We start from the raw sequence: 8,741 nt of genomic DNA, 5'->3' as shown, positions 1-8,741 counted from the left end.
GTGGCTCATGGCTCGTGGCTCGGTGGGAACAGCCCGAGATGTCTTCTTTCCTTCCGACAGCCGCCTCCGGACGCTCAGATCCCCGCAGCCCGCGGTTCGGGGTCCGCAGATTCCGGGCTGGCCGCCCTGGGTCCCCCGCACTGGCCGCAACCGTAACCCGCCCCTTTCTGTCGCCAGGACGCCAACCCCCTACACCGGGGCCGCCGAAGGAGCCGGTGCGGCTGGACTGCACGGTCGCCCATGTGAGAGGCCGAGTTAGGAAACCTGCGGAATCCCCCACGCTGCCCGGGTGCGCTCAGGCCTGGCGGCCTGCGTGGCGGTGCGGCCCTGCCCCGCGAGTCCCGGGGCCACAGCACACCGCACCGCCGATCGCATCAACAGCACACGCGCCAGTGAGCACCTCCCGGACGGCGGGGGGTGGGGGGGACCGGGACGGGTTAGACCACCTGTCGGGAGCCCCCCAAATTCGGTATTGGCGGAGCCAGCGGCTGGGAGCGCGTCAGTGCATCCGGCGGATGAAATGCCGCGTGGTTATTCATTTATTTGATTATTATTTTTAATTTCCATCTAAGTTAGTTAGCATAGAGTGCAACAATGATTTCAGGAGTAGATTCCTTCATGCCCTTACTCCCTCCCACAACCCCTCCAGCACCCCTCTGCTTGTTCTCCACATTTCAGAGTCCCTCCCTGTTTTTATGATTTTTGCTTCCCTTCCCTTATGTTCATCTGTTTTGTAACTTATATTTCTCATGTGAGTGCAGTCATATGACATTCGTCTCTCTCTGACTAATTTCGCTGAGCATGATGCCCTCGGGTCCTCTACGTAGCTGCAAACAGCCTGTGTGGTTCTGAGTCTCGTCAGACTGTTCCCGAGCTTCTAGAGACAGATGACAGTGGTCGCTGCATCAGAAATGCCCGAGGAGGGCACTGTGTGTCCGTCACCTTGTCTTGTTTTGTGTTCCTTCACTTTTCGCGATGACTGAATAAACTTCCCGCAATGTATTGATGACAAACGCATAATCGACAACCTTAGGATTCGGGCCTAGTGCCGTCCCTGCGCAGGCTCTGTGGCGCAATGGATAGCGCATTGGACTTCTAGCGCGCACCCAGAGGAATTCAAAGGTTGCGGGTTCGAGTCCCGCCAGAGTCGGAGGTTTTTGTCACCAAGTGGCCTCTTGGTTTCAACTTTCTGGTGTTTAGGTCTCAGGAGCTTCTTCAGGAACACCCCACCTGCGGCTCGGTGACCAAATAGGGTGAAAGGGAACGAACGCTTGTAGCGAAGGTTTAATATGGAAATAAATGCTCCTATTTTTTTGTCACGAAAAACAGCTTCCAACAGGTTCCTCGGCCTTGGCTGAAGGGTCATGGCCCAGGGTTCCATAATGCTCCTTCCAGAATATTCAAAACGCGGGGGCTTTGCAGCTGCTGATGCTCAGCCGCCTTTACTCCCCTTCCCCCACTCTGCCCACTCCCCGCCCCCCCCTCCCCATGCACTCCTTGGCAGCACTGAAGTTTCAGCTTCGGAAACGTAACCAAATATTCGATTTGCTTGTAAATGAGTGGTGGGTGAGATCAGTAACAATTATCCACGCCCCCACCTTTAGCTGCGGAAATGGAGATCTAGCCGCAAAGTAGGTCTGCTTCTCCTCAAACACTCGCTCCCTGGTTCTCTCCACGGGGGCTTAGTTTCCCTATCCTTTCAGAAGTTAGATACACATATATAGTTTCCATAAATTATTATCATACCGCTATATGATGTACTGTTTACACATGATTATATGGACCTCCGCACCGTCGTTCGTGCGCAATATCATCTCACATAAGTAGCGTCGTTGTATTCCTTACATAAACTATGCACTACCCCATAGCAGTGGCGGTACAATTGTGTCGTAAACACCTCGCACCCTACATCCAGGTCGCCCGGCCTCAGGTGGCCTGGCGCACCCTTAGCACGGCCCCTGGGAGGGTCTGCTGTCTGCTGGCAGGGAAGGAACCGGGACCGCAGAGCCACTGACCTCCCAGCACGGGCCGCACCAGGCAGCCTCCGGGGCTGGAAAGGGGGGCCTGGCTGACCTCTGCCTGTGAGCCGAGGCTTCCAATAAAGCCCTTGCCTCGAGCCAGCTCTTGGGACACGGTGGGTTTTTTCCTTTTCAACTTGTACAACGATTTGGCAATGATGCACCATTTCGTGGCGATCCGCTAGGGTAATGATTAACCTTCTATAGACTATTGCCAATCACACACTCCTCCTATCACGATATACGTCACCTGTCCAGAAGGCCAGGCAGTGAGATGAGGTGATGGTCTCACAGCCTCTGACCCCTATGCGTTCCTGCCTGGGTCTCTCAGTAAAGCGCAAGGTTCTTACTGCATCTGCGACGCCACTTTTTTCTAGTGTCAAATCCCCACCCATGCGGATGGTTTCTGATTCTCTATGCCGTTGCATGTTTAGCTGTCAATCCCTGCACCAACAATGCTCACTCTTAATTATGAGTTTTCCACTACATCTCGATACCTAGTATGGTAAATACCACTGGTCTTCTCTTCTTTGAAGTTCTCCCGCCCAGCACAGTCTCAGACTCGCTTTTTCTCTATGTAGGATAACAATCCTACACTGCCTGCTTCCTGCCGTCTTTTCTCTAATGGCTATTTCACAGCTTTTTTTTTCTGGTTTTCTACGTTTTGTAGAGTCAGTTCCCCTCGCAGGTAACCCTTCTAGGTGGAAGTAGAATTTTCATTAAAAAATAATAATGCACCATAGAGATCACCCACTATTTCCAGCGTTTCATAGTACTTTTGTTAGATTTTTAGATTATCTGACCTATGCACGGGCTGTTTCAGGACCCTCTTAATCCACTGATTGATTTTTTATCTGCATATTCTATTTTCTATGCCGTTTTTCCTCATAGGAAACCATTCTGATGTGTTGTTTACTTTTTATTACAGTAAGAGATTACAGGGGCGCCTGGGGGGCTCAGTCGGTTGAGCGTCCGACTTCAGCTCAGGTCATGATCTCACAGTTCGTGGGTTTGAGCTCCGCATCGGGCTCTGTGCTGACAGCGAGCTCAGAGCCTGGAGCCTGTTTCGGATTCTGTGTCTCCCTCTCTCTCTGCCCCTCCCCTGCTCGTGTGGTCTCTCTGTCTCTCAAAAATAAAAAAATTTAAAAAAAGAGATTACGTGTTTTCTTACAGAATATGTCATATTTTGTGCATATCCTTTTTGTATTACGAAATTATACCTTGTATACATGGCATTCCACTTCTTTTACTTTATAAATCGTGTCTTTTAATGTTTATTTATTTTTGAGAGGGAGACAGAATGTGAACGGGAGGGGCAGAGAGAGAGGGAGACGCAGAATCAGAAGCAGGCTCCAGGCTCCGACGTGTCAGCACAGAGCCTGATGTGGGGCTCGAACCCACAGACTGTGAGACCATGACCTGAGCTGAAGTCAGATGCTTAACTGACTGAGCCGCTCAGATGCTCTTGACTTTTTTCCATAACCATCATTTTTTTAACATATCATTTAAATGCTGAGCAAAACCTCAAAGGATGTATCTACCATATTTTAGCTTTAATTTTTTTTAAATGCTTCTAAGAAGGTGCTATTTTAGTTCCTGACACGACACAGAACTCTGCCGAACATCCTCATTCACATCCCTTCAGGGACTTGGGCCAAATCTTTCTTGGCTCTGACCCCAGTGACACCGAAGTTAGAGAACATGTACAACTTGGCTGTCCCGGATGGATGCGGCATTTTCAGTGAAACAGAGCAGCTATGAAAGCCTATCTGCACGGCTCCCTAGCACAGCTCAGTTGTTTCGTGACGTCATGTTGAGTTTGTGTCTCTCAGTCAATCAATGACTCTGCACACTTCCTGGTTTTCAAGGTTGTTCGTTCTTTCCTGCAAACTGTTAACCTCAATTGCCTGCCCCCTAATTGTATCTGCTGCTTTTAATTGAAAGTGTACAGGCTAGGGGTGCCTCCGACTTCAGCTCAGGTCATGATCTCATGTTCGTGGGTTCGAGCCCCATGTCTGGCTCTGTGCTGGCAGCTCAGAGCCTGGAGCCTGCTTCCGATTCCGCGTCTCCCTCTCTCTCTGCCCTTCCCTGCTCATGCTCTGTCTCTCTCTGTCTCAAAAATAAATAAATTAAAAAAATAAAGTGTACAGGCCACTCTCAGGTGCCGAGACCTTACCAATCTCAAATACTTTTCTCATGATTCAGTAATACCATGTTTTCTCTTCAGACCTGACATGAATACCAGATGCTATTTTGCTCATGTTACACTCTCAGCATCAAGCTTAGACATCTTCAGAGATAATGAAGGTACAGGGCACGTGACAGAAATGAAAGCCAAAGCCACGGCCTGGCCACACAGCTGGAAATTCGACTTCCTTTCCTCTTCGTGTCTCTCTGTGAGTGTCCTCATCTCAGTGGGGATCCTCCCACTTCATTACCTTATATATGCAGCACATCAGCCCTCCGTTCTTATAAATCAGTGCAGAAGGTCCCTCCTGAAGGTCTCCAGCTCAGTTCCTGGCCACCTTCCTCTGGTGGCTCAGGACGGATCAGCTCTCCACTCCCCAAGTGGGGACAGTCCTTTCAGTGCGCCATTCCTGTGTGGAAGAGGGGCAGAAATAACGCAGAGGGTGAGGGGAAAATCATTCCTCAGTTGCTTTTCAGTTCAATTTCCCCGCCATGCTGGAATGAGGTCCAAGTCTGACCAGCTTACTGTGATGTGTGTAGATGAGGCGCACTCCACAAACCACTATGGAGCAACTACGGCCAGGTTTTGGTTGTTCGTTAGTTTCTTTTGCCAAAAAGTTAGGTTCATAAGCGAAGGTGTGGCGTCTCTCTGTAGCCTGAGGGGCCTGGGACTTTAGATATGACAGCAGGGGAAGAAAGAGAGCCAGAAAGCCAGGCGTCCCGGGGAATTGGGGCTTAACTTATCCTTGGAGACCTGTGGAGAGAGAAGTCATTCTGTCACTCTAAGCTGGACTGTCACCTGGGCCCTACAACATGTACCTAGAGCCCCACCCCCGGACTCCGGAATCAGAACGTCTATGCAGCTGCACGTGCGCAGTGGGTAAGACAGGGCGCACAGGAGCAAACGAGGACGTGGTAACAGGGCAGACGTGGAAATGTGTCTGCACGTTCCCTGGCGCGCAGAGAGAAACAGTCACAGCGAGGGCATCGCTGCACATCTGGTCTCTCACAACGAGGAAAGGAAGCGTCTGGGGCTTTTGCTCAGGTTTGGGGAGTTGGCACTAAAGACGCCAAGGCGCCGGGCCACGACTCTATGTGACGCCACTCTCATGCATTCCTTAGGAAACCAAAATTTTGAGTGAAAGTGACCAACGATCAGAGAAGGGGCTGGTGGCCCTTTCCTGGAGGGAAGGTGTGAGGTGACTGGGTTTGAGTCCACTGTGGCCGAGATGGCCCTGCCTTCCAGGCCAGGATAACAATACCGAGTCCGCTCTTCTGCGGCAGAAGCTGGGAAAAGAACAGAATGCCAGGACTTTCTTGGAGAAGAGCAGTACCCTACAGAACTTACAGGAAATCATGAAAGGGTAAAGATGGCTTCCCGGGAAGTTCAGTGAGCTCTCCTCAGTCTGGACAGTGCACAGGTGCCCTAGGTTCTGACCTTGGACTAGTGTCCCCATAACACCTCATCACTTGGGGAGAAATTGGATTTTTTTCTAAACACACTTGAGGCATTGACACCCTGTATTTGCAGAATTCCACTTGAAACCTTACCTTCTCTCATCCTTAGAGCTTCCTGGCTCAGAAGTTCTTCAGAGCAGCGCAAATTCATTTAAAGTAAAATTAACTAGGGGAGCCTGGGTGGCTCAGTCAGTTAAGCATCCGACTTCAGCTTAGGTCATGATCTCGTGGTTTGTGGGTTCAAGCTCCATGTCAGGCTCTGTGCTGACAGCTCAGAGCCTGGAGCCTGCTTTAGATTCTGTGTCTCCCTCTCTCTCTGCCCCTCCCCTGCTCATGATCTGTCTCTCTCTCAAAATAAAAACAAAGACATAAAAAATTTTAAATAAAGTAAGCTAACATTGTGCATGTGGAAGCCAAGAGGTGAATATGGCTGACTTGTCACCAGGGAAGGATACAGAACTGACTCTGGTTTCAGATGTTGATGCAGATTTTGATGAAGGAAGGCTCATCAGTTTGGACTTTGATAACTAACAATTAATAAGATTAATAATAATACAGAGGACCAAGGGGATATTAGATCTACACAGATTTGAAGAAGGCACCAAACCTGTCTGAACAAGTTTTAGTGACCCCTCTTTCTTGGTAAGAAAGGAGAAAGTCTGTGAGAAGAAGAAATAAAGCTGGAGGAAATGGTTGTTCCTAAAATAGATTTAATAAAAAGAAGGTTTTAAATGGCTTTGCCCAATTCTTCCTGACATAGTGGACTGTCACTGACTAAAAAAATCCACAGAAATAACCATAAAGTGAGGACTGAGGTTCTATCTGCTGGCCCATCATTCATAGACCAATTGGCTGAAACACTACCAAAAAAAAAAAAAAAAACCCCAAAACCCTTCAGGTTCCTATATAAAGTGAAATAGCCCACTTTTAAAAAACAAATAAACATAGACAATATTAATAGACATATTAATAGACATATTAATAGGCATATTATAATCATCAAACTTGCTAAAAGACCAGAAGTTAATTTTTCCAACTACTAAAAAGAAATGATAATTACATAACATGATAAATGTACTAATTATCACTACAATAGCAATCCTATGACAGTCTATAAATATATCAAATTTTGAGAGAGAGCATGAGTGGAAAGGAGCAGAGAGAGAGAGAGGGAGAAAGAGAATCCCAGAACCCATGAGATCATGACCTGAGCTAAAATGGAGGCAGGTGCTTAACTGACTGAGCCACTCAGTTTCCCCAAAATGTATCAAGTTTAAAAAAAAAAAAGCATTTGAAGAGCATCTACCATACAGTTCTCTAAGTTACATTTCAAATATATAGTAATAAGTGAAAGAAATATGGTTACTGCTGACAGCCCTGATTTCCTTTTCAATTATATTTGTGTTTGGCAAATATAATAATACATTTCATATAAAATAATTAGATAACTAAATGAAGGTCCAACTGACAAGAAGCAGGCTTAGAAACTGGCTTGGTTCTGATGGTGCAGCAATGTGATTGTGTGTGAGGGAGGGAAATATTCAAGGTATCTCAATATCTTTTACTTTTAATTTTTAAATGTTTTATTATTTAATTTTGAGAGAGAGTGGCAAAGCAGGAGTGAGGGAGGAGCAGAGACAGAGACACAGACTCACAAGCAGGTTCCAGGTTCTGAACTGTCAACACAGACCCCAATGTGGGGGCTCAAGCCCACGAACTGTGAGATCACGCCCTGAGCCAAAGACGGCCATGTAACCGACTGAGCCACCAGACGCCCCTCTCAATATCTTAATAAATAAATAAATAAATAAGTAAGTAAATGCATTATCAGTAAACTTACAAGATCCTTACAAAAATGTTGCCAAATCTCCAGGACCTCTGTTGTAACCGTGAAGTGCACTATAATTGTCACAGACTGACTGATAGTCACATTATAGACTATTTTTATACCTATATTTATTCTTGAATATGAATGTGTTTTCTATAAGCTGAGAAATAAAAGGTCATTGAAATCTATGTGTATTTATGTAGTTTATTTGTATGATTGAATTGTGTCCCCCTCCCCCACTCATATGTTGTAGACTTAATCCAGGACCTCAGAATGTGAGGAAATACAGTCCTGGCAGATGCAATCCATTAGGTTAAGATGACCTCCGGTCTGCCTAGAAAGAGGAAATTTGGACACGGAGACATATTGCATAGAGTGGGGAAGATATGAAGAGACAGAAAAACCCACGTGAATGTGCAGGTGGCCGGACAGGAGCCGGGGGGGAGGGAGGGTGCCGCAGGCCTTCCCTCACAGCCCACAGACGGCCGTCCCTGCCCCCATCTTGACTTTGGACCTTTAGCCCCCAGAATGTGAAACAAATTTCTGCGGCGTCAGCGCCCAGTTTGCTTTGTTGCAGCAGCTCACGGACTAATACCTTTATACATAATTAACCCAGAAGGATCTTTTTGATGTTAGTCGTTTTTTTTTTTTTTAAATCCTAAGTTTGGTAAATAAAAGAATTCTCACAATACTTCTGAGTTAAAGTCTGAAAAATGACAAAGCAAAACTAATTATTTCTATACTTCTTCCTTTTAAAGTGAAGAACAAATCTTTGTGTTATTTGGAGGCCATTCTAGAAAACCTAAAGAATTTAGGCACAAAAGACGTCTTCATGGATTTTACTGTTCTGAATTTAGGGCCTATACTTGGGAAAATCAAGTCCAGAGGAATTGTCCTGGGAGACAAAACAGGAACACAAGCCATAATTTTGTAAAAATGAGGCATAGTTTCTTTTTAAAAAAAACAGATAGCATGTAAATCCACAGCAATAATAACAGTGATGTTGGGAACTTAAAAATAAGTAGATTTTCTTCAAATTATTTAAAACATACCAGGAGTCCAAAGAGGCAACAGAGTATTTTGGCAATTCAGAAAGAATCTTGGTTAATTTGGCAAAATAACTTGGTAATTTTGCAGGGGAAAAAATTCTAATTTTGCTCTTTTGCATGTATTTTCACCCCAGAATTGTATGTTCTGTTCCTACAAATAAATCAATTAAAGATGAATATCTCATATATATATATTTTTTT

At 46.1% G+C, this 8,741-nt stretch overlaps 1 non-coding gene across 1 annotated transcript; it reads left to right on the top strand.

Moving 5' to 3' along the window:
* The first annotated feature begins 1,061 nt into the window (after positions 1-1,061).
* TRNAR-UCU lies at positions 1,062-1,150 on the top strand. Its single transcript is given in 2 exon segments — positions 1,062-1,098; positions 1,115-1,150. It is a non-coding gene; the product is annotated as a tRNA-Arg (tRNA).
* The last annotated feature ends 7,591 nt before the right edge of the window (positions 1,151-8,741 follow it).

This window comes from Suricata suricatta, chromosome 7 (genome assembly GCF_006229205.1).
Source record: "Suricata suricatta isolate VVHF042 chromosome 7, meerkat_22Aug2017_6uvM2_HiC, whole genome shotgun sequence".
Taxonomy (NCBI): Eukaryota; Metazoa; Chordata; class Mammalia; order Carnivora; family Herpestidae; genus Suricata; species Suricata suricatta.
This window is presented reverse-complemented; position numbering and strand designations above follow the sequence as displayed.